We start from the raw sequence: 22144 nt of genomic DNA on the forward strand, positions 1-22144 counted from the left end.
TCATTATTAGCATTAGTTTTACCACTCATCTTTAAATTGTACATGCCAGTTTTAAATATGAATAAAGAGCAATTAACTCATGTGGAATTATCTAAATGATGTAATTCCTACTGTAATACATAAATGCATGTGAATTTCACTCTTAACTGTGAAAAAATTGCACAAAACTAACTCAACTTTTTAAAATTCACTTCTTGATTCATCTACATATTACTAACACTTTCTACCTTTGGCTTACAGATGAGTAAGGAAGAACTGAAAGGAAGAGGAACCACCTTTCCCTGTCCTTGCCTTTTCTTTTACATCATCATTAGTGGTTAACTACAGGGAAGTGATGACTAAGAAAGGGTAAGATAGAGTTCTTTGGTAGAGTGTTTCTTAGAATGCCATTGCTTTCTTTTTTATCTGAAGCAAGTTCTGGTTTGAGGGAAGCATAGCCTCTCCAGGTGTCAACATCATTGCTTAGTCACACACAGCACGTTTACCTCATATTCCCACTGGCTTTGAATCTCGCTGAACTGCCACACATTGTGGGTCAACCAGAAGTCTATGTTCACAGGGCCTCACAAAAGTTATATAACAATGGTGTGACAAGGAATGAAGGACATGGATATTGCCCTATGTCCTCTACTAACTCACATGTGCCAGTGTTTTATCAGACCTGCCTCACAAAACGCAAATCTAAAGACAAAATTATTAAGTATTTTAAGACAGTGATAGTAGAGCATTAAACTAAGAGCAGTGCCCCTATAATCCCAGGGCCCTGTGGGACTGCACTAACCTTTCATCCATGAAGCCAGCACCGTGAACCTCCAGTTATTCACTATTATAGCACTATTTTATTTCTTCATAGCCCTTTTCACTAGGTGATATTTTTTTGTTAATAATCTTACTAATATTATGATTATATTATCTCTATAATATAGAGTCTCCCTCCGTCTATTTGAGTATTAGCTTCAGGATAGCAGAGATCTTTTGTTTTATTCACTCATGTATTTGTGGCTCCTAGAACAGTGTCTGACACATAATACAGATCATTAAAGATAAGCCAAAGGACATAGTGACAAGATATGGGACCTTTCTAAGCCTCAGCTTTTTATATGTAAGTAATGTATTTTTCACCTTACAGAGTTGTTTTGGAAATTGACAGGGCTTGGCTTATTATTTGTTAACCCCAGCACTAACTCATAATAAGTATCCCATAAAACTAGCTAATTTTTTGGTAAATATCTCAGTAAGACATAGTGTTTTAAAAAACAGATACAGATGCTACAGTTGCACCTGTCTAAGGTATACTTTGAAGAAAGATCAATTCTAGCACACCCTAAACAGACAGCCAAAAAGAAGCTTCAACATGCATTAGGACAACTATCTCCCCAGTTTTTTCCCCTCAGGGCCCTCTACCCAGTGTTTTTCTGGTTTCCACATTCTAATCAGTCATTAAAAGTTATTTGCCTCTTCCCTTTTGCTGCTAGCAGAAAAGATTAAAAGAAAAAGTTCTGATTACAACTTTTCGTGCAAACAACCGGCTTTGGAAGAGCATGCCTAGACAGCCATCTCCTCAGAAATCTTTTTTTAAAACAAGTTTCTGGAAAACTAACCCTTAAAACCACAATCAGAAATATCAATTTTCCTTCAGTGATTCTTTTCATTTTATACGTTTTCCTCATTAATAACAATGAAAAAGCATTTATAGGACCCTTCTACCATGCCAGTGTAATGTGCGAAGTGACTAACATGCATTATTTCACTTAAGTCTCTCATCTCTAGAAGTTGGGTACAATTATTACTTCCATATAACATATAAGAAAACAGAAGCCTGCCCAACAACATCTACCTGTCAAAATCTTATCTTTTTTTCTGGCCTCACTCAAATTCACCTTTCTTCAACCTATTCCTGATTTCACTTTGCCTCTATGATTTTTTTTTTTATTCTTTTAAATCTTCATCACATTTCATTAATGCCTTTGTTATTATTGTAATGATCATTTTTTTAACTCCTCAACTAGACTGTAAATTATTAAAGGGCAGAATTTGTGGAAAATTCAAGAGTGCAGCCAGCACTTATTTGTTGAACAAATAAGTGAATCCCAGAAGACGGGCATGCTATGCTTTGATTTCAACACAGAACACATTTTCATTGTACATAGTCTGCTGCCTACCAGTTCGAGTTCTCAAAGAGACTATTTGCACACCATAGTATCTAATAAAGATGGCATTCAAACTATCAGGAAGGAAACCAGAGTACCTCAGATTCCGTAAACCAGCAAATGTAAGCTAGGCGCCAATAGTTTTGGAGATGGAGAACATTTACAATTTAGTCCACTCCTTTCATTTTACAGACAGGTAAATAGTTCATGAGAGGAGAATTAATCACCACCAACAGCTCCCACCCCTTCCTCTACTCTGTTTCTCTCTACCCCCACCTACATACCCTGCCCCAGTACATACACATACTAAGCAGCTAGCAGAGTTCAACTAAAATCTATGTATTTCCACTCCCTGTTCTGGATTTTTTGTTCTTCATTGTTAATTTCATTATGCATTTTATTCTTTAGGCTTAGAAAACTTCAGCCTGCACTGAAAGTATTTACATATGAAGAATATATACTGCAAACTAACCCGAAGTGAGCTTAAATACTTACAGCAGTAGTTTACCTTATGATAAAAGCAGTTTGTTAACATTTTGTAAATTTATTTTTTAATGATTCATAACATTACTAGAAAAACAAACTTTTAACCAAATATCCATTTCTTCACATTTTTCTCATTTATGTTTATTTTGAATATTGGTGTGAATCATTTCTGGGTGGAAACTAAGGATTTGAGGAACTTTTTATTTCCTTCTTTTTATCTTTTTATATTGCTTGAAATTCTTAAAATAACAATCACTTTTATAAAAAATAGTGAAATTATTATTATAAGGAAAAATAATGGCAAGTATCTAAATGTCTATTCATTAAGAATAGACAATTAGATAAAAGTTAAATTTCAGGGATGCCTGGGTGGCACAGGGGGTTAGGCATCTGCCTTTGGTTCAGGTCATTGTCCCAGGGTTCTAGGATGGAGTCCCGTATCAGGGTCCCTGCTCAGTGAGGAGCCTGCTTCTCCCTCTCCCTCTGCTTGCCTCTGCCCCCTGCTTATGCTTTGTATCTCTGTCTTTCTCTCTGACAAATAAATAAGTAAAATCTTTTTTTTAAAAACTTAAATTTCAGTGTCCACACTTAAAATTACAATGTTGAAATCTAAAACTGAATTTAAGGGTTTGGACCTGGATTCTTAATCTAAGGGGAATTCACAGATTAAAAATTTCTCTCCACTGTTTTGGACTTTTGTTGAGTTTGCAGTTTATGCATATTGCACACAGCTTGATTACCCCAAAGTACTGGCCCAGTTAATTGCATTCAAATGCAAATTACAGCTATTAAGTCATGCTGGTCTTGAGCCAAAGTTCTGAGCCAAGTTTGTTGAGAGGAGTGTGTTTTTTTTTCTAACTGTGCAAGACTGAACTTGATAAGCCTTTTGGGATACTCATTCATTCTTTCTGTTTTTTTTTATTTTGGAATATTATAGAACTGAATCACTGAAAAATAATTTTATTATTTATTTTTAATTGAGAACATTTCCCCATTTACTACCCTTCCTTTTTTTATTTATTCATCAATAACACCACTTTTTTTCATATCTGTTAACTGAATTTCATTTTTTAACATTTTATTTATTTACTTAGAAAGAGAGAGCACGGCCATAAGCGGGGTTGCAGGGAGGTTGGGGTAGGTGGCCTTTCTTGTTACCTCCACATAGATATTTTTCAAATTCTCATGGCTCTGGATACCCTGAAACCAAAAGATTAATGAAGCTCTAGATTTTTCATTCTTACTCTATTTTAGAAAACCTATAGCAAAATATGAAGTTAAAGTTAATTATAATCTAAAACTATATGACAAATATTTTACCAACTTCTGCAATAAACATGTGATTTATCTCTCCTCAAAACAACAACACCGTAATAGCCACATTACAGAAGAGAATACAAAGCCTTTACATTCTAGGAGTGCCTGGGTGGCTCAGTGGTTTAAAGCCTCTGCCTTTGGCTCAGGTCCTGATCCCAGGTTCCTGGGATCAAGCTCCTAATCTGGCTCTCTGCTCCGTAGGAAGCCTGCTTCCCTTCCTCTCTCTTTGCCTGCCTCTCTGCCTACTTGTGATCTCTGTCTGTCAAATAAATTAAAAAAAAAAAAAAAAGCCTTTACATTCTAAATCTCTCAGTTTTCCTTATACAGATATCCATTTGATAGAATCAGTGCTTTTTAAGTGAAAACATACACCTTATTTTTGTAAGATGCTTTATGTAGATCAGTATGTAACTTGGTTCTCATTTCCTTGATCTGATCTAGAACAGTGATTTCATAGTAGGCCACCAAGAAAAGCCCCCAGACAAAAGGAATTGGTTACATTTGTATTTGTTTTATGACCCCAAGCTACTCCTCCAATTTTTGTAGAAGTCCAAAGGGAAATAGGAAAATAGTTATTAGGAACTATTTCTGATAGGAAAATAGTTGTTCAACTCACTTTTTTGTCCAAATAATCTCAAAACGAGTATTTAAAGGACTTTTTTCTACTTCTGACATTGATAATAAAGATAAAAACAGAGATATGGACACACTTAGCTGTCAGTGGACAATAAATTAGCAAAAGATAGTGGCAGCACCTAAACATACTTGCTTATGTATATACCACAAAGAAGGTGTGTTTCAACACCAATGAGAAATAAGGTGGGTGGAATCTTGAAAGCAGAGGGTTTCAGATTGAAAAAATAAAATATAGGAAACTATTTAAACTTTGTGAGTAAAAGAGTGATAAGACAATGGCAATATTTAAGAATAGGTAAAGTAAAATAACATTTTAAAAAGGATCAAGTCTGGTTCAGATCTGTGAAATGAACTGGAGGGGCTCAGTGGGGTAATCATGTCATACTAATTTACTTATAACATGGTAAGGGTCTAAATGAGGCATCTTAATAGACCATGGTGAAAATGAAGAAGTAGGACTTATAAATGAAAGACATTCTTAAGGAGAATTAATGGGATTTATCCTAATGGGAGAAGAACGGTAGGGGATTAAGATATTAAACTTCTTGTCATTGATTCAGGCTTAGCTAGAAAACCATTTGATGATGACACTATGAAAAAGATGCAAGCATCAACTGTAGAGAACACAGGGGAAATACGATCTAAAAGGTGTTGGAGGCTCTCTTTCTTTCTCTCTCTGACAAATAAATAAATAAAATCTTTAAAAAAAAAAATCTTGGAGGGTCCTTCCAATCAGAGATTATGAATTTATAAAGTGGTTTTCAAAAGTATCTCTAAATCTAGTGATTGAAAGAAGAGTACTATTAACTGAAAAGGGCAAGTTGAGTAGAAGGAAGGGAGACTTAATTTGGTAGAAGAGGAACAGTGAAGGAGAAGTTGGGTTGAATAAAATAAAAGTAGTTTCTCAAAGGGTTGTAGAACATGAGCATCAAGGCACTGGAGAGACCAAAGGGAATGAGGACAAAGAAGAATCAACAGGTCTATCAGATCAACACAACTAATTGTAACCACAGAGAGTAGTTGTAGTAGGACAAGGAAAAGAAAAGCTTAGTGTCCAGGGAACTAAAAATTGGTGATGGGAAGGCAAAGGGAGAGTTTACTCCTTTGAGAAGTTCATGATGATGGTGCAAAAGGGTTCAACCTAAATTCCATTTCTACTTGTAAATCATTACATCAGTTTTACAAATGTTTTAGTGCCTAAATGACACCATATTTAAGCTACTTTCATTGCCTTATCTCCATTCTACCCCTTGTTTATTTGAAAGAAATTCTACCCAATCGTGGAAGTGTTCTTAGACTCTTTTCTTTTCCTTTTTTTTTTTTTAAGATATTATTTTTAAGTAATCTGTACACCCAACGTGGGGCTCAAACTCACAACCCCGAGATCAAGAGTCACATGTTCTACTGATTGAGCCAGCCAGGCGACCCTAGACTCTTTTCTTTATGCCCTCACGCTTAGGTTAGAACACAGCCTCTTTGATACACTTACATTGTACATAGGCATAATTAAGGTTATTAATTTACTTCAAATTTATCTGTTTTAAAGATGTCTTTCCCACTAGATTATAAGCTTTTATAAAATAGATACCGGGGCACCTGTGTGGCTCAGTGACTTAAGCATCTGCCCTCAGCTCCAGTCATGATCCCGGGGTCCTGGGATCAAGCCCCATGTTGGGCTCCCAGCTCAGTGGAGAGTCTCTTTTTCCCTTTGTCCCGCCCCCAGCTTCTGCTCTCTCTTTCTCCTCTCTCTCTCTCTCTCCCTCTCCCTCTCTCTTAAATAAAGTATTTTTTTAAAGGTAGTTACCATATCTTATTCACTATATTTGCATCTCCAAACAATGCTTATCATTTGATAGTTTGTAAATGTTTATGGATGGCTCTCTTCTGTCAACATTGTCCTTGAATTCCAAATAGCAATTAAGAGTTAACTGTGCTGTTGTCCTTGCCCCCCAAACCCCACACTCTCTATTTCTAGACCACTAATTCAGATGGCTATGTTTTAAACTTCTTTACAGAGAAGTTTCTAAATCTTGAAACTCCTAAGTCATGGGGCCAGGTCCCCTTTCCTTTTTCATACTTTCCCCCATGGCTTAAATTTAATCTAGGTGACAATTACTACTCATTCATGCAACCATTTATTCAATAACTGTGTGCAAACATTGTTTTAGGCATTGGAGATACAGCAGAAAACAAAATGGGCAAAAATTTTTGCCCTCCTAGGGCTTACATTTTTAGGTGAGAGAAAGATAAACAATGTAAGTAAAATGTAATACATGCTTGATGGTGATTAATGCAAAAAAAAAAAAAGAGTATTCCCAATGCTTGGATGGTAGGAATGTTTTGTATTTTAAAGAAAATAATCAGTGGCACTTGGGTGGCTCAGTGGGTTAAAGCGTCTGCCTTTGGCTTGGGTCATGATCTCAGGGTCCTGGGATCAAGCCCCATATCAGGCTCTTTCCTCAGCGGAGAGCCTGCTTCCGCCTCTCTCTCTGCCTGTCTCTCTGCCTACTTGTGATCTCTGTCTGTCAAACAAATAAATAAAATCTTTTAAAAATAAAAAAATAAAATAAAATAAAAATAAGTTATGATTTTTGAAAGAACATAAAGCTTCAGTAAAATTTTTGAAGTGCCCACATATTTTAGTCACTAAATATTAAAATATAATGGTATGGGTGCCTGGGTGGCTCAGTGGGTTAAGCCTCTGCCTTCTGCTCAGGTCATGATCTCAGGGTTCTGGGATCAAGCACCACACAGGGCTCTCTACTCAGTGGGAAGCCTGCTTCTCCTTCTCTCTCTGCCTGCCTCTCTGCCTACTTGTGATCTCTCTCTCTGTCAAATAAATTAATTAATTAAATAAAAAAATATAATAAAAAATAACATAAAATATATGTATAATGATATAAAGTATATAAGACATAAATCAAAGAAAACTATTAACTCAAACATCAAACAATTGTCAGAGCTATTTTATTGTATTTTCTTCCCAAATGGTATCTCTGACTCCAGTCTGCTTTTCTTAAATTCATCCCAGCATCAGCGTCTAAGCACCAGAACACCTATCAAATTATTTATAAATTACTTTTATATCATTAAGATTTTAGAAATACTTGTCTGAGTGTTGGGTTTTAAAAAAAACTATTTAGTGAATGTATAAAATCAAAATATTAATAGGGCCATGAGCTATATACACATGCATTTTTCTAAAAAAAATACTTCCAAAACAATCTGTTTTTTATTACTTGTATTAACCTGAAAAGAATTCCACAGAATAGTATGGGTTTTTTTTCCTTTTTTTTTTTTTTTAAGATTTTATTCATTTATTTGATAGACAAGTAGGCAGAAAGAGAGGAGGAAGCAGGCTCCCCGCTGAGCAGAGAGTCCGATGTGGGGCTCGACCCCAGGACCCTGAAATCATAACCTGAGGCAGAGGCTTTAACCCACTGAGCCAACCAGGTGCCCCAATAGTCTGGTTTCTGAGTTAAAATCAAAGAATAGTTTGATATTTGTGTTTCTAAGACACCCAGTTGCCATCTCCATACCTGAAATTTCTGTGTCCTTTTCAGTATTTCTTTACCCTTACAATAGTTTAAACCTTCTGCACAAACTTACTTTCACCTAGATCTCATTTGTAATCCTTGTTCTTTATCAAATCCATGTCTTCATTTTTTATTAAAAATTTTAAATTTTAATTCCAGCATAATTAAATATTACATCAGTTTCAGGTTTTCTTTACATTACTCAGTGTTCATCATGATAAGCACACTCTTTTTTGTTGTTTGTTTAGATTTTATTTATTTATTTGATAGAGAGAGACAACAAGGGAGGGAACACAACCAGGGGGAATGGGAGAGAGAGAAGCAGACTCCCCCACTGATCAAGGAGCCTGACACAGGGCTAGATCCCACAATCCCGGGGATCATGACCTGAGCTGAAGCAGAGACTTAACAACTGAGACACCCAGTTGCCCTTTTAAGCATACTCTTAATCCCCATCCCCTATTTCACACATCCTTCCACATACCTCCCCTCTGGTAGCCATCAATTTGTTCTCTATAGTCAGGAGTCTCTTTTTCTGATTGTCTTCTTTTTTAATTTGTTCATTTGTTTGGTTTCTTAATTTCAACGTATGAGTGAAATCATATAGTAAAAATCTATGTCTTCTTGACATATTTGTTCTTTCTTTTCTACTTGGCTAAAAATTCCACACATTCGACTCTAACCTCCAGCAAGTCATGGATTAAGTATCTTGTACACTACTTTGAGTCCAATGCCTAAGATGTGCAATGGCACAAAGTATATGCTTAGTAAATATTCAGTGAGCAAAAGGACCAATGAATGGTACTTTCAAATGTTAAAGAACATGAACTTCAGCTGAGGAAACACTAGCTGCTCTCATGGAACATAGCTTTATCAGTTAAGTTGCACTAGTTTTTACTGCACATGTAGGATATGTAGATGTGCTCATGGGTTTTATTTTGATCCTCCTATATTTAAATTTGGGAAACAATTCAGCATAACATACAAAAAAGTGTTGAAAAGTTTCACCACACCAAATCCCTATCATATTCTGACCTGAGAGTTTAGATTTAGAGGCAAATGCTAAATATAAGTAAAACTTTATGGATTTCCAGAAAAACGAGTGCTAACATTTGAACCATAATGTGTTACTATTTTTTGTTGCTCCTTATATCTCCCTATACTCCTCATTAATGTATATGTGTTGCTTTCATTTGGCAACATCATACATCAATAATAGTATTTTCTAATTATTTTAATTTCTTAATGAATCTAAATGCCAAATTAGTTTGTTTTGTTTTTACTGGTGGGTGGAGTAATTTTAAAATATAATATCTTTACAGGCAGAGGCTCTTTCCCTCTCTGTGGGACTCCATGCCTGAGGTGGAGGCAAGGCCAAGATGGCAGTGCCCAGACCAGGTACATGAAGCCCCTCCTGTGTCACCAGAGTGACACAGCATAAATCAGATGCTAGAGGAGATTGACATTGAGAAGGGAATCCAGTTGGTAACTTTGAATGTCAGTGGCTATGATGCTCCTTAATATCTGAGCCCTAATGGGCACTATTGCTCTATTTCAATCCTGCTAGAAAGTGGAGCCAAGTGGCAGTCCCAAATCAATAAGGTGATGCTGTCTACACTGGGCCAGCTACTGGAGGCACACTGATATAGCATAGCTTCTGCTTTCTTCTGGGCTAACCTCAGGGTGCAGATGATAGCAGCATTTACAGCCTGCATGAAGTTTCTCAGAAGTTTCAATAGGCCGTTCATTCCCACGCCCCCCAATCAACCCAGCCCTGAAGGCTATCTGAGGTAGAAAGGTATGACCAATAGGTGACCCACTGCCCTATAAGAATGACTGTTATGGACTGAAAGTTTATAATCGCCATCTTCCCCACCAAATACATATGTTGAAGTCCCACCCCTGCAGTGTGATAGCATTTAGAGAGGGGGACCTTTGGAAGATTATTAGGTTTAGATGATGTTATGAGGGTGGGCCCCTCATGATGGTATTAGTGTTCTTATAAGAAAAGATACCACAGGTGCCTGGGTGTCTCAGTCAGTTAAGTGCCCAACTCTTTTTTTTTTTTTTTAAGATTTTATTTATTTATTTGAAAGAGAGAAATCACAAGTAGGCAGAGAGAGGGGAAGCAGGCTCCCTGATGAGAAGAGAGCCCCGATGCATGGCTTGTCCCAGGATTCTGAGATCATGACCTGAGCCCAAGGCAGAGGCTTTACCCACTGAGCAACCCAGGCACCCCTATGTGTCCAACTCTTTTTTTTTTTTTTTAAGATTTTATTTATTGTGCTCGCTTCGGCAGCACATATACTAAGATTTTATTTATTTATTTGAGAGAGAGACAAGGGAGAGAGAACATGAGCAGAGAAGCAGACTTCCCATGGAGCTGGGAACCTGATGTGGTACTCGATCCTGGGACTCCAGGATCATGACCTGAGCCGAAGGCAGTCGTCCAACCAACTGAGCCACCCAGGCGCCCTATGTGTCCAATTCTTGATCTCAATTCTAATTCGGGTCTTGATCTCAATTCAGCTCTTGATCCCAGGTTGATGAGTTCAAGCCCCACTTTGGGCTCCACATATGGAGCCTACTTAAAAAAGAAAAGAAAAAAAGACACCAGCAATTTGGCTCACTCTCTCCCAGTGTAAACAGAGAAGTCAGATGAGCATACAGTAAGAAGGCAGCCAACTACAAGGCAGAAAGAGAGTTCTTATCCAGCACTCAAATTGGCCAGCACCTTGATCTTGGACTTTGAAGCTTCTAGAACTGTGAGAAATAAACGTGTCTTGTTTAAACTTCCTAGTCCATGGTACTTTGTTATGGTAGCAAAGCCAAGGCAATGACCTTTAAGACCTGCTTGCCTACTTAATCACCACCCTCCCATCTCCAACTGTCTTTCAGTGGTACTCAGCCAGATGTCCACAACCCTTGTCAAGGTCAGTTTCCATATATAAGGTGGAAAACCAAAGCCAAGAAAGTGGTGATCAGATTATCTACCCTAATTTTTTAAAGAAGTGACTATAAGCAAGAGTCTAGATTTGGAGGGATGGGGAGAACAAGTGCTCAAGCCTAGATAAATGACCAAATTCCAGATCATTCATGTGGAGAAGCCTACCCATTTGGGGGGATGGGAGGAGAACACTCCCTCACCCCAGTCCCGAAAATTAATTCCTAACATATTAAGTACCCACATATAAAAACCAAAACTGTAAAAATATATTGAAGAAAATGTAAAATATATGATATGAATTGAAAACCATGAAGGAAAAGCTTAACAGACTTAAGTACATAAAATTTTAAAGCTATAACCAAAAGACACCTTGAACAAAATTAAAAGTAGTGACTAAAGAAAAATACTGCTATGTGTATTACAAAGGATTAGTATACACAGTGTATTATAAAACACAAATCAATGTGAAAACATAAAACAGATTTTTAAAAATGAGCAAAGGGTATGAACTGATCATTCGCAGAACAGATAAAACAAAACAAAACAAAACAAAAAAAACCCACAAAACGTGCTCAACCTTACTGGTAATTAGGAAAAATGCAAAATAAAACAATACTAGATATTTTGTTGAAATAAGTTGAATAATAATTTCAAAAACAGTCAGTCTACAGCATTTTATACCCATCGGGTTGTTAATAATAATAAAGATATTCTGATAGACTCTCAAGTGCCAACAACAGTTTGGTGCTCTTATATAGGTCTTGCAATGTGCCAGGTACTCTTTTCAGCCCTCTACATGTGTTACCTCACTTAATCCTCACTATAACCTTGTGGGTAGCGGCTATATTGTCATTCACATTTTACAATTGAACTGAAGGACAGCATAGTCTAGTAATATATACCAAGGTCCCACAATTAATGATTCTCAAGTTAACACTTTTTTTTTTAAGATTTTATTTATTTATTTGACAGAGAGAGAGAGAGAGATCACAAGTAGGCAAAGAGGCAGGCAGAGAGGAGAAGAGAGCAGTCTCCCCGCTGAGCAGAGAACCTGATGCGGGGCTCGATCCCAGGACCCTGAGACCATGACCTGAGCCAAAGGCAGAGGCTTAACCCACTGAGCCATACAGGCACCCCAGCACTTTTTTTTTTCCCTTAAGATTTTATTTATTTATTTATTTATTTATTTGACAGAGACAGAGAGCAAGCATAAGCACAAGCAGGGGGAGAGAGTGAAGCAGGCTCCTCTCTGAGCAAGGAGCCAGACCCGGGCCTCGATGTGGTACTCAATCCCAGGACCCTGGGATCATGACCTGAGCCAAAGTCAAATGCTTAAAGGACTGAGCCACTGAGGCGCCCTCGCCAAGTTAATGCTTTTAACAATTACACTATACTAGCTAAAAATTGGTAGCAACCTCTCTGGTTGGCAATTTGGCTATAATGAAAATTTTTAAATGAACATAGACAGACACAGAAACTGTAGCATCTTGAATAGTCTGGGAACTGGAATCTAAGAACACCTAGGGTGGAGTCTGAATCCACTAATGACTACTATCTAAGTGTAAACAAGTTTCTTTATTTTTCTAAGTCCCAGAATTTTCATTTTTAAAATGTCTATATAACTTTTCCTATGTAGGCATGTTGTGAGAATGAAAAGAGATGATATATATTAAAAACACTTTGCAAACAGAAAACACTTAAGATATTCTCATTTTACTGAATTTTTGCACTTTAAGGAAGTAGCTCTTCCTAGTGCTTGAGTTTTCGCATTTACTGAATAAAAATATTTCGGTGGAAAATTAGTATTCTTTCTGAATTTGATGAGCTCTGCAGTTTTAAAAAAATGGTTTTAGAGCTAGTCATCAATATTTGTTGAGGTCAAAATACAAGACAAAGGATTCACTGGAGAAAGGAAGCTTCAGCTAATAGAAACAAAGAATTCACAGTGCTTTCCCTTCAGAGTTTACCATTTCCTTGGACTTCACAACATGCATGTGGACAAGAATTTAAATTTATTAAATGGTGCGGCAACATATAATGGGATTCACATTGAAACAGAAAAAAAAAAACCCCCACAAAATTATGGTAAAGTCTTTAAAAGCAGAAAGCTGATGGTGTCAGATAAGACCTAATTCAAAATCCTGGCTTCCTTCAGTTTTAGTGTAATAGAAATCATTCTATTTACCAGGAAGGATTATCTTGAAGATTAAATTAATATAAGTAAAATGCTTAGCACAAAGAGTGTCTGGCACAAAGTATAGGCATACCTTGGAGTTATTATGCATTCCAGACCACTGCAATAAAGCAAGTATTTTAATAAAGCAAGTGAAGTAAATTTTTTGTTTGCCAGTATTTACAAAAGTTGTGTTTACACTATACTGTACTTCATTAGCCGTGCAATCACAGTATGCCTAAAAAATGTACATACCTCCATTTTAAAACACTTTTTTGCTAAAAAATGCTAACCATCATCTCAGCTTTCATTGAGTTACACATACTCCCACTGCTGGTGGAGGGTTTTGTCTCAGTGTTGCTGCAGCTTCTACATCAGCATTTGCTGCTTTACCTTGCATTTTTATGTTAGACATGGCTTCTTTCCCTAAACTTCATGAACCAACTTCTGCTAGCTTCCAGCTTTTCTTCTGCAGCTTTGTAAATAAAAATTATATATATATATATGGTTTTGTTTTTTTTTTTTAGAAAGAGAGAGCAGAGGGAGAAACAAAGGGACAGGGACAAGCAGACTCTGTGCTGATCATGGAGCCCAACAAGGGGTTCAATCCTATAATCCTGAGATCATGACCTGAGCTTAAATCAAGAGTTGGTGCCCCTCCTCTGCAGCTTCTTAATTCTCTCAGCCTTCAGAGCAGAGAATTGAAGAGTCAGGGTCTTGCTGTGGATTAGGCTTTGGCTTAAGGAAATGTTGTGGCTGGTTTGATCTTTTATCCAGACCACTCAAACTTTCTCCATATCAGCAATAAGGCTGTTTCACTTCTTAGGATTCTCGTGTTCACTGAAGCAGCACTTTTTTTTTTTTTTAAGATTTTATTTATTTATTTGACATACAGAGATCACAAGTAGGCAGAGAGGCAGGCAGAGAGAGAGAGAGAGAGAGGAGGAAGCAGGCTCCCTGCCGAGCAGAGAGCCCGACGCGGGGCTCGATCCCAGGACCTTGGGATCAGGACCTGAGCCGAAGGCAGAGGCTTTAACCCACTGAGCCACCCAGGTGCCCCTGAAGCAGCACTTTTAATTTTCTTCAAGAACTTTTCCATTGAGTTCACAACTTAGCTAACTGTTCAGCCCAAGAGGCATGGCTTTCAGCCTGTCTTAGTTTTCGACATGCCTTCTTCACTGTGCTTAATCATTTCTAGCTATTTATTTGAAGTGAGAGATACCCAACTCTTTCTTTCCACTTGTACATGGAAAGGCCATTGTAGGATTATCAATTGTCCTAATTTCAATTGTTGTGTCTCAGGGAATATGGAACAGTCAGAACACAGGCCTTATTAAGTTTGCTGTCTTACGTAGTTTTTTGGCGTCCGAACACAATTACAATAGTAACATCAGAGATCACTGATCATAGATCACCGTAACAAGTGTAATAATATAAAAGTTTGAAATATGGTTAGAATTACCAAAATGTGACACAGAGACATGAAGTGAGCAAATGCTGTTGGGAAAATGGTACCACTCGTCTTGGTTTTGATGCAGACTTGCCGCAAATCTTCAATTTGTTAAAAAAAAAATCTGTGAAGTCGGCGCCTGGGTGGCTCAGTGGGTTAAGCCACTGCCTTCGGCTTGGGTCATGATCTCAGGGTCCTGGGATTGAGCCTCACATCGGCCTTTCTGCTCAGCAGGGAGGCTGCTTCCCCCTCTTTCTCTGCCTGCCTCTCTGCCTACTTGTGATCTTTCTCTGTCAAATAAATAAATAAAATCTTTAAAAAAAAAATCTGTGAAGCACAATAAAGCAAGTACTCCTATAAGTGCTTTGTGCTATTATTTCTAGCTGCAAAGAGAAGTCAGAAATAAGAGAAGAATGAGCACTATTCAGAAAGTCAGGTAGTGATTCAGTAACGTATAATGGCCAAAAAGATTTTTTCCGAGAAGTGTCTTTTAAACAGCCTTTATGAGAGAAAAAATAGAAATGGCATCTTGAGATACTGTTTGAGAATGGAAATTTTTACATGCTGGAACAAATGACTCTGAGTGTGGTGATTGTACTAGCAGTCAAAATTTAAATGTGAGAATAGGACTTTTGAGGCTGGATATTTGAAAACGAAATTGTACTACTCTAGTTGTCCATTTACATCTAACTACCAATGCAAACGTTGTTATAAACTTTGTCATACTTTCAAAAGAGATTGAGAGGCTTACTTGTTAAAAACAAAATCAGGTTTTGCACAGAAAAGGCAACTTTGATGCTTTCTATTATTAAATTGAGACATTTGTATCTAAAGGTGAAGTAGTAAGCAACGCCTCAAGGGCAACTTAAATTCAAAGTTGCCTTTTATTTTTTTTAATTAATTGATTTTATTTTTTGAACAGTTTTATGTTACAGAAAAATTGAGTGAAATGTATAGAGTTCCCATATACCTCCACCGCCCTCCTCAGTTTCCCTTATTGTTAATATCTTGCATTAGTGTGGTACATTTGTTACAATCAATAAGCCAATATTGAGACGTTATTACTAACTGAAGTCCAGAATTCACGTTAGGGATCACTCTTTGTATTGTACATTCTTGGATCTGATAAATGTATAATGACATGTATCTACATGACAGTATCATTCAGAATAGGTTAACTGGACTAAAAATCCCCTTCTTTACTTATTTCTCCCTCCTTTCTTCTCCCTAACCCCTGGAAACTACTGATATTTTCAAAGTGTATCCACAGTTTTGCCTTTCCATAAAATTGCTTTTTTTTTTTTTTTAAGATTTACTTATTTATTTGAGAAAGAGCATGAACAGGAGGGGCAGAGGGAGAGGGAGAGAAAAATCTCAAGCAGACTGCTCGCACAGTGTGGAACCTGGCCAGGGCTTAATCTCATGACTCTGAGATCACAATCTGAGCTGAAACCAAGAGTCGGAAGCTTAACTAGCTGTGCCACCCAGGCGCCCCCATAAAGTTAACTTTTTTAAAGCAAATACTTACCAGCCACATCTTGGCCAAGAAACCTATGAAATCAGCTACAAGCAGCACTGAACTGTTGGGAAATTATTTTATAAAGAACAAAGGTAAAGGTCAGTTAATATCACAAGGAGAAATAGTATACGGCTGAATGAAATCACTGATGTGGATGTCATTGAATGAAATTACAAACCAAATATTGGCATCTGTGTGGCACATATGTGAGGGAGAAGGGCTTGACAATTTTATTTTGTTACAGAAAATCTATGCCATTAATGGAGAGATTTTCCTTTTGTTATAGAAAATATCCTTCAACATCTTTATGATATAGGAGGTTTACCAGTGGAATAGAATTTTCAATGCAGAACAGACATATTTTCTTTTTTTTTTTTTTTGAGATTTTATTTATTTATTTGACACAGAGAAAGAGATCACAAATAGGCAGAGAGGCAGACCGAGGGGGAGGGGGAAGCAGGTTCCCCACTGAGCAGAGAGCCCGATGGGGCCTCCATCCCAGGACCCTGAGATCATGTCCTGAGCTGAAGGCAGAGACTTAACCCACTGAGCCACCCAGGTGCCCCAGAACAGACATATTTTCTAATTTGAAATATCAGACACAAAATTTTTCCATTTTCAATGCATTGGTTGACTCCCTTCAATTATTTATGTACAGGTGTATTTCCCCCACTAGATTAGAGCTTGTGTTTGTGGGATTTATTTATCTTTACATTTCCCAGTGCTTAGCACATAAGTAAATAGACCATAGGGGTGCCTAGGTTGCTCATTAGGTTAAGCGTCCACCTTTCGGCTCAGGTTGTGATCTCAGGTCCTGAGATCAAGCCCCACTTTGGGGTCCCTGCTTGGCACAGAGTCTGTTTCTCCCCCTCTCTCTCTCTCAGCCTCCTCCCAGCTTGTGCACTCAAACTCGCTCTCTCTCTCTCTCACTCTGTCTCAAATAATTTTTTTTTTAATGGACAATAGCTACCTGGTAAATGAACTTTTATAAACAAAACCTATATAAAAAGTCTCCTTTCACTTCTCACAATTCTCAAGAAAACTGACCCATTTTTAAATAAATGTTAATTTTTTAAAAGTCAAGTATTTTTCTTTCTTTTCTTTTCTTTTTTTTTTTTTTTTTTTTAGATTTTATTTATTCATTTGAGAGAGAGAGAGAGTGAGACAGCCAGAGGGAGAGGGAGGGAAAATCTGAAGCAGATTCTGTGCTGGGTGCAGAAAGCAACATCTCATGACTGCAAGATCATGACCTGAGCCAAAACAAGAGTCGGACACAACCCACTGAGCCACACAGGGACCACCCCCCCAATCAAATATTTTTCCTAGACATTTTAAATAATAAACTTAAAAGATGCTCATGGCAAAAAAGAAAAGAAAATTAAACAATTATGGAAAACAGTAGTCCTTCCTTACCAACTCATTACCATTCCCATTATTCCCAGAAATAGTCACAATTACCTGTTTTGTAGTTAGCCTTTCAGGAATGTGCTATGCATATATACTCATACTACTGTGTAATTTCATATGTATTTTACCTTTAAAAAGGTCTTTTAAAAAAGTCTTTTCCTGGTTCCTACTAAAGCACAAAAGCTCAGAATCACAGGTGAAAAACAGAAAAAAGATACATACTGTGTAGATAATGCTTAGGAAGTTGCATAGCTATCTTCTACTTCCAGCCTACATATGAGAAATCTAAAGAAGCTGGAAAATGAGGATTTCTTTTAAGAGCATTATTACTCTTGTGACGCCTGGTTGGCTCAGTTGGTAGGCCTCCCGCTCAGGTCATGATCCCAGGGTCCTGGGATTGAGCCCCACATCAGGCTCCTAGCTCAGTGGGGAGCCTACTTCTCCTTCTCCCTCTGCTGCTCTGCCTGCTTGTGCTCTCTCACTCTCTGTCAAATAAATAAATAATAAAATTAAATAAATAAAAATCTTTAAAAAATTTTTTTAAAAAGCATTATTACTCTTGTATATGTATACAAGAAGTATATGTATACTTCTCTCTTGTAGCAAGCCAAATAAGAAGTGCATCAAGAATGTACTTATGGTTGGAGTGCCTGGGTGGCCCAGTGGGTTAAGCCTCTGCCTTCGGCTCAGGTCATGATCTCAAGGTCCTAGGATTAAGCCCCGCATCGAGATTTCTGCTCAGTGGGGGGCCTGCTTCTCCCTCTCCCACTCTTCCGTTTGTATTCTCTCTTGCTGTGTCTCTCTCTGTCAAATAAATTCATAAAATCTTTTTTTTTTTAATGTACTTATTGAGAATAGGGGTGTCTGCCGGGAGAAGGACCTTAATGCAATAGTCTTTTTCCCTTTCCTCCCCATCTGCTTACCTAAGTTTGAGCTTCACCTATATGGCCCATAATACTCCAAACCAATAATTTAAAGAGAATCAGATATGCGATGATTGCAGTTAAAGAATTAGCAGAAAGAGAATACAAAATAACTATGTTTTATATACTTCAAGAAATAGAAAATAGAAATAAAAATAAGAGATGAGGAAAAAAAGACTATTGAAACTGGCTAATGAGATTTGAAAGGGAATAACACAAACTCTAGAAATATAATTAAAATTGAAAACTCAATGGATAGGGCGCCTGGGTGGCTCAGTGGGTTAAGCCACTGCCTTCGACTCAGGTCATGATCTCAGGGTCCTGGGATCAAGGCCCCATCGGGCTCTCTGCTCAGCAGGGAGCCTGCTTCCCTCTCTCTCTCTCTGCCTGACTCTCTGTCTACTTGTGATCTCTCTCTGTCAAATAAATAAATAAAATCTTTAAAAATAAAAAAAGAAAACTCAATGGATAGATCAAATAGTAAGTTATACTAGCTGAAGAAAGAAGGATAGACCTGCAAAATAGTTCTAAAAGAAAAACAAAAATGTAGCACAGGGAGATGAAGAGATGAAATATAGTTAAAGAGATCTTAAGAGATTTGAAGGCTAGAGTGAAAAAGCCTTGTAATGTTCAATTCTAGGGTCCAGAATGATTAGAGAGAATGGGGAAGCTATGGATTGATTTTTTTTAAAGGTTTTATTCATTTGAGACAGAGACGAGAGAAAGCGAGCGAGCATGAGCGGAGAGGAGAGGCAGAGAGAGAGAGGGAGAAGCATACTCTCTGCTGAGCTAGGATCCTTAACATGGGGCCCACCGTGAGGCCCACCCCAGGGCCTGATCCCAGGATCCAGAAACCATGACCTGACCGCAAGGCAGATGACTAACCATCTGAGCCACCCACGTGCCCCTGGATTGATTTTTATTCATGTTGGTTATGATCTTTTGGCTTCCTGAATCTGAAAGTGTATGACTTTCAAGAATTCATGAAAATTTTCAGTCATTATCTTGACTCTGGCAGTAGTAAATTTTTTTAGTTTTTGTTTGAAATGTATTTTTCTTTGCTTTTTTCTTCCTCTTAAAAGATGTTTCACTGAGCTATAGAACTCTAATTTGCTAGTTATTTCTTCTCATCATTTTGAGGATGTCATTCCAATATCCTTTGGTTTTTAGTATTGCTTTTGGGACAGCTGTCAATCTAATGGTCATTCTTTGTAGGTTTGCTGGATTTTTCTTTCCTCTACTTTTAATATCACCTGTTTGTCTTTGGTATTCTATAGAAACCCAGTAAATAAACTTGAGAAAGGAGAAAGGAAAATGATCCCAGAAATGTCTGAGATGCAAAAGGAATAGTGAGCAAAGAAAAAAGTAAACATAATTAAAACTAAAAAATTAATAAAATGTTCAATTATTGCCATTTCAAAAAACCAAGATAGAATTAAATTATTATACCACAGATACAATTAAGTAAAAAATATTAACAAAATTATAATTTAAATAATCCCAAACTTGGGGCACCTGGGTGGGTCAGTGGGTTAAGCCTCTACCTTTAGCTTTGGTCATGATCCGAGGGTCCTGGGATTGAGCTCGGCATTTGGCTGTCTGCTCAGCGGAGGGCCTGCTTCCCCCTCCCTCTCTGCCTGCCTCTCTGCCTATTTGTGATCTCTCCTCTCTATCAAATAAATCAATAAAATCTTTGATCTCCCTGATATGAGGAAGTGGTGATGCAACATGGAGGCTTAAGTGGGTAGAAGAAGAATAAATGAAACAAGATGGGATTGGGAGGGAGACTAACCATAAGTGACTCTTAATCTCACAAAAGAAACTGAGGGTTGCTGGGGGGAGGGGGTTTGGGAGAAGGGGGTGGGATTATGGACATTGGGGAGGGTATGTGCTTTGGTGAGTGCTGTGAAGTGTGTAAACCTGGTGATTCACAGACCTGTACCCCTGGGGATAAAAATATATGTTTATAAAAAATAAAAAGTTAAAAATAAAAAAAATAAAAAAAATAAAAATCCAAAACTTCTAGAAATTAAAAAAAAATCTTCTAATGGAAATTTGGAAATATTATAATTAAAAGAGAAGACTAATGTAAAAACTTGTCATAAGAAAATTAGAAAATTAATTTTTCAAAAGCAATTTAATAAGCATTTCTAATTTAATAAATTAAAAAAGAATAACATAATAAACTCAAGGTAAAAGGAAAAATATAGTAAAGAACATACAAATGAAAATGGAAAACCAAATAGACAATATCAACAAAGACAAAACTGAAATGATTTTTTTTTTAAGATTTTATTTTTAAGTATCTCTGCACCCAATGTGGGGCTCAACATCACAACACCAAGATCAAGAGTCACATGCTCCACTTTTTCATCTATGTGAAAAATTAGAATGATTAATATAACTGATAAACTCTAGTAAAAAAGATAAAGGGCCAGACAACAAAAAAGGAATAAAAGGCATCCAAATTGGCAAGGAAGAAGTGAAATTTTCACTATGTGATGATGACATGATACACTATATAGAAAACCTGTTAAGGCTCCACCAAAAAACTGCTAGAACTGATAAATGAATGCAATATGATCGCAGGATACAAAATCGACACAGAGAAATCTGTTACCTTTCTATACCCCAATAATGAAGCAGCAGAATAAGAAATTAAGAAAACAATCCCATTTATAATTGCACCAAAAACCATAAGATACCTAGGAATAAACCTAACCAAAGAGGTGAAAGACTTGTACTCTGAAAACTATAAAAGCTGAGGAAAGATATTGAAAATGACACGAAGAAATGCAAAGACATTCCATGCTTATGGATGAGAAGAACAAATATTGTTAAAATATCTATAATACTCAAAGCAATCTACACATTTAATTCAATCCCTATCAAAATAGCAACAGCATTTTTTTTCACAGAACTAGAGCAAACATTTCTAACCTTTGTTATGAGCCACAAAAAAACCCCAGATTGCCAAAGCATAATTGAAAAAGAAAAACAAAGCTGGAGGTATCATAACTCTGTATTCAAGTTACATTACAAAGCTATAGTAATCAAAACAGTATGGTACTAGCACAAAAATAGACACATAGATTATATGTGACCATATGATTATATTTTCAATTAGTCTTGGCAAAGTAAGAAAAAATATCCAATGGGAAAAGGACAGTCTCTTCAATAAGTGGTTTTGGGAAAAGTGGACAGCTACATACAAAAAGAATGAAACTAGACCACTTTCTTATACAATACACAAAAACAAATTCAAAATGGATTAAAGACCTAAATGTGAGACCTGAAACCATAAAAAAAAAAAAAAACTTAGAAGAGAACATGGGTAGTAACCTCTTTGACATCAGCCATATTAACTTTTTTTAAGATATGTCTCCTGAGGCGAGGGAAATAAAAGCAAAAATAAACTACCGAGACTACATCAGAATAAAAATCTTCACAGCAAAGGAAACAATCAACAAAACAAAAGGCAACCTATAGGATGGGAGAAAATATATGCAATTTGGATACCCAATAAAGGGTTAGTATCCAAAATATATAAAGAACTTATACAACTCAACACCCAAAAAACAAATATTCAAAAATGGGCAG

General features: G+C 36.9%; 1 long non-coding RNA gene across 1 annotated transcript in view; it reads left to right on the top strand.

The window, feature by feature from the left end:
* LOC309869482 overlaps positions 1–22144 on the top strand; it is a 42242-nt gene that overhangs the window by 2650 nt on the left and 17448 nt on the right. The window contains exons 2-3 of the long non-coding RNA XR_014314200.1: positions 241–348; positions 2559–2627. This is a non-coding gene — a long non-coding RNA (uncharacterized lncRNA). The remainder of the gene's footprint in view (positions 1–240; positions 349–2558; positions 2628–22144) is intronic.

This window comes from Mustela nivalis (assembly GCF_964662115.1).
Source record: "Mustela nivalis genome assembly, chromosome: 7".
NCBI classification, from domain to species: Eukaryota; Metazoa; Chordata; class Mammalia; order Carnivora; family Mustelidae; genus Mustela; species Mustela nivalis.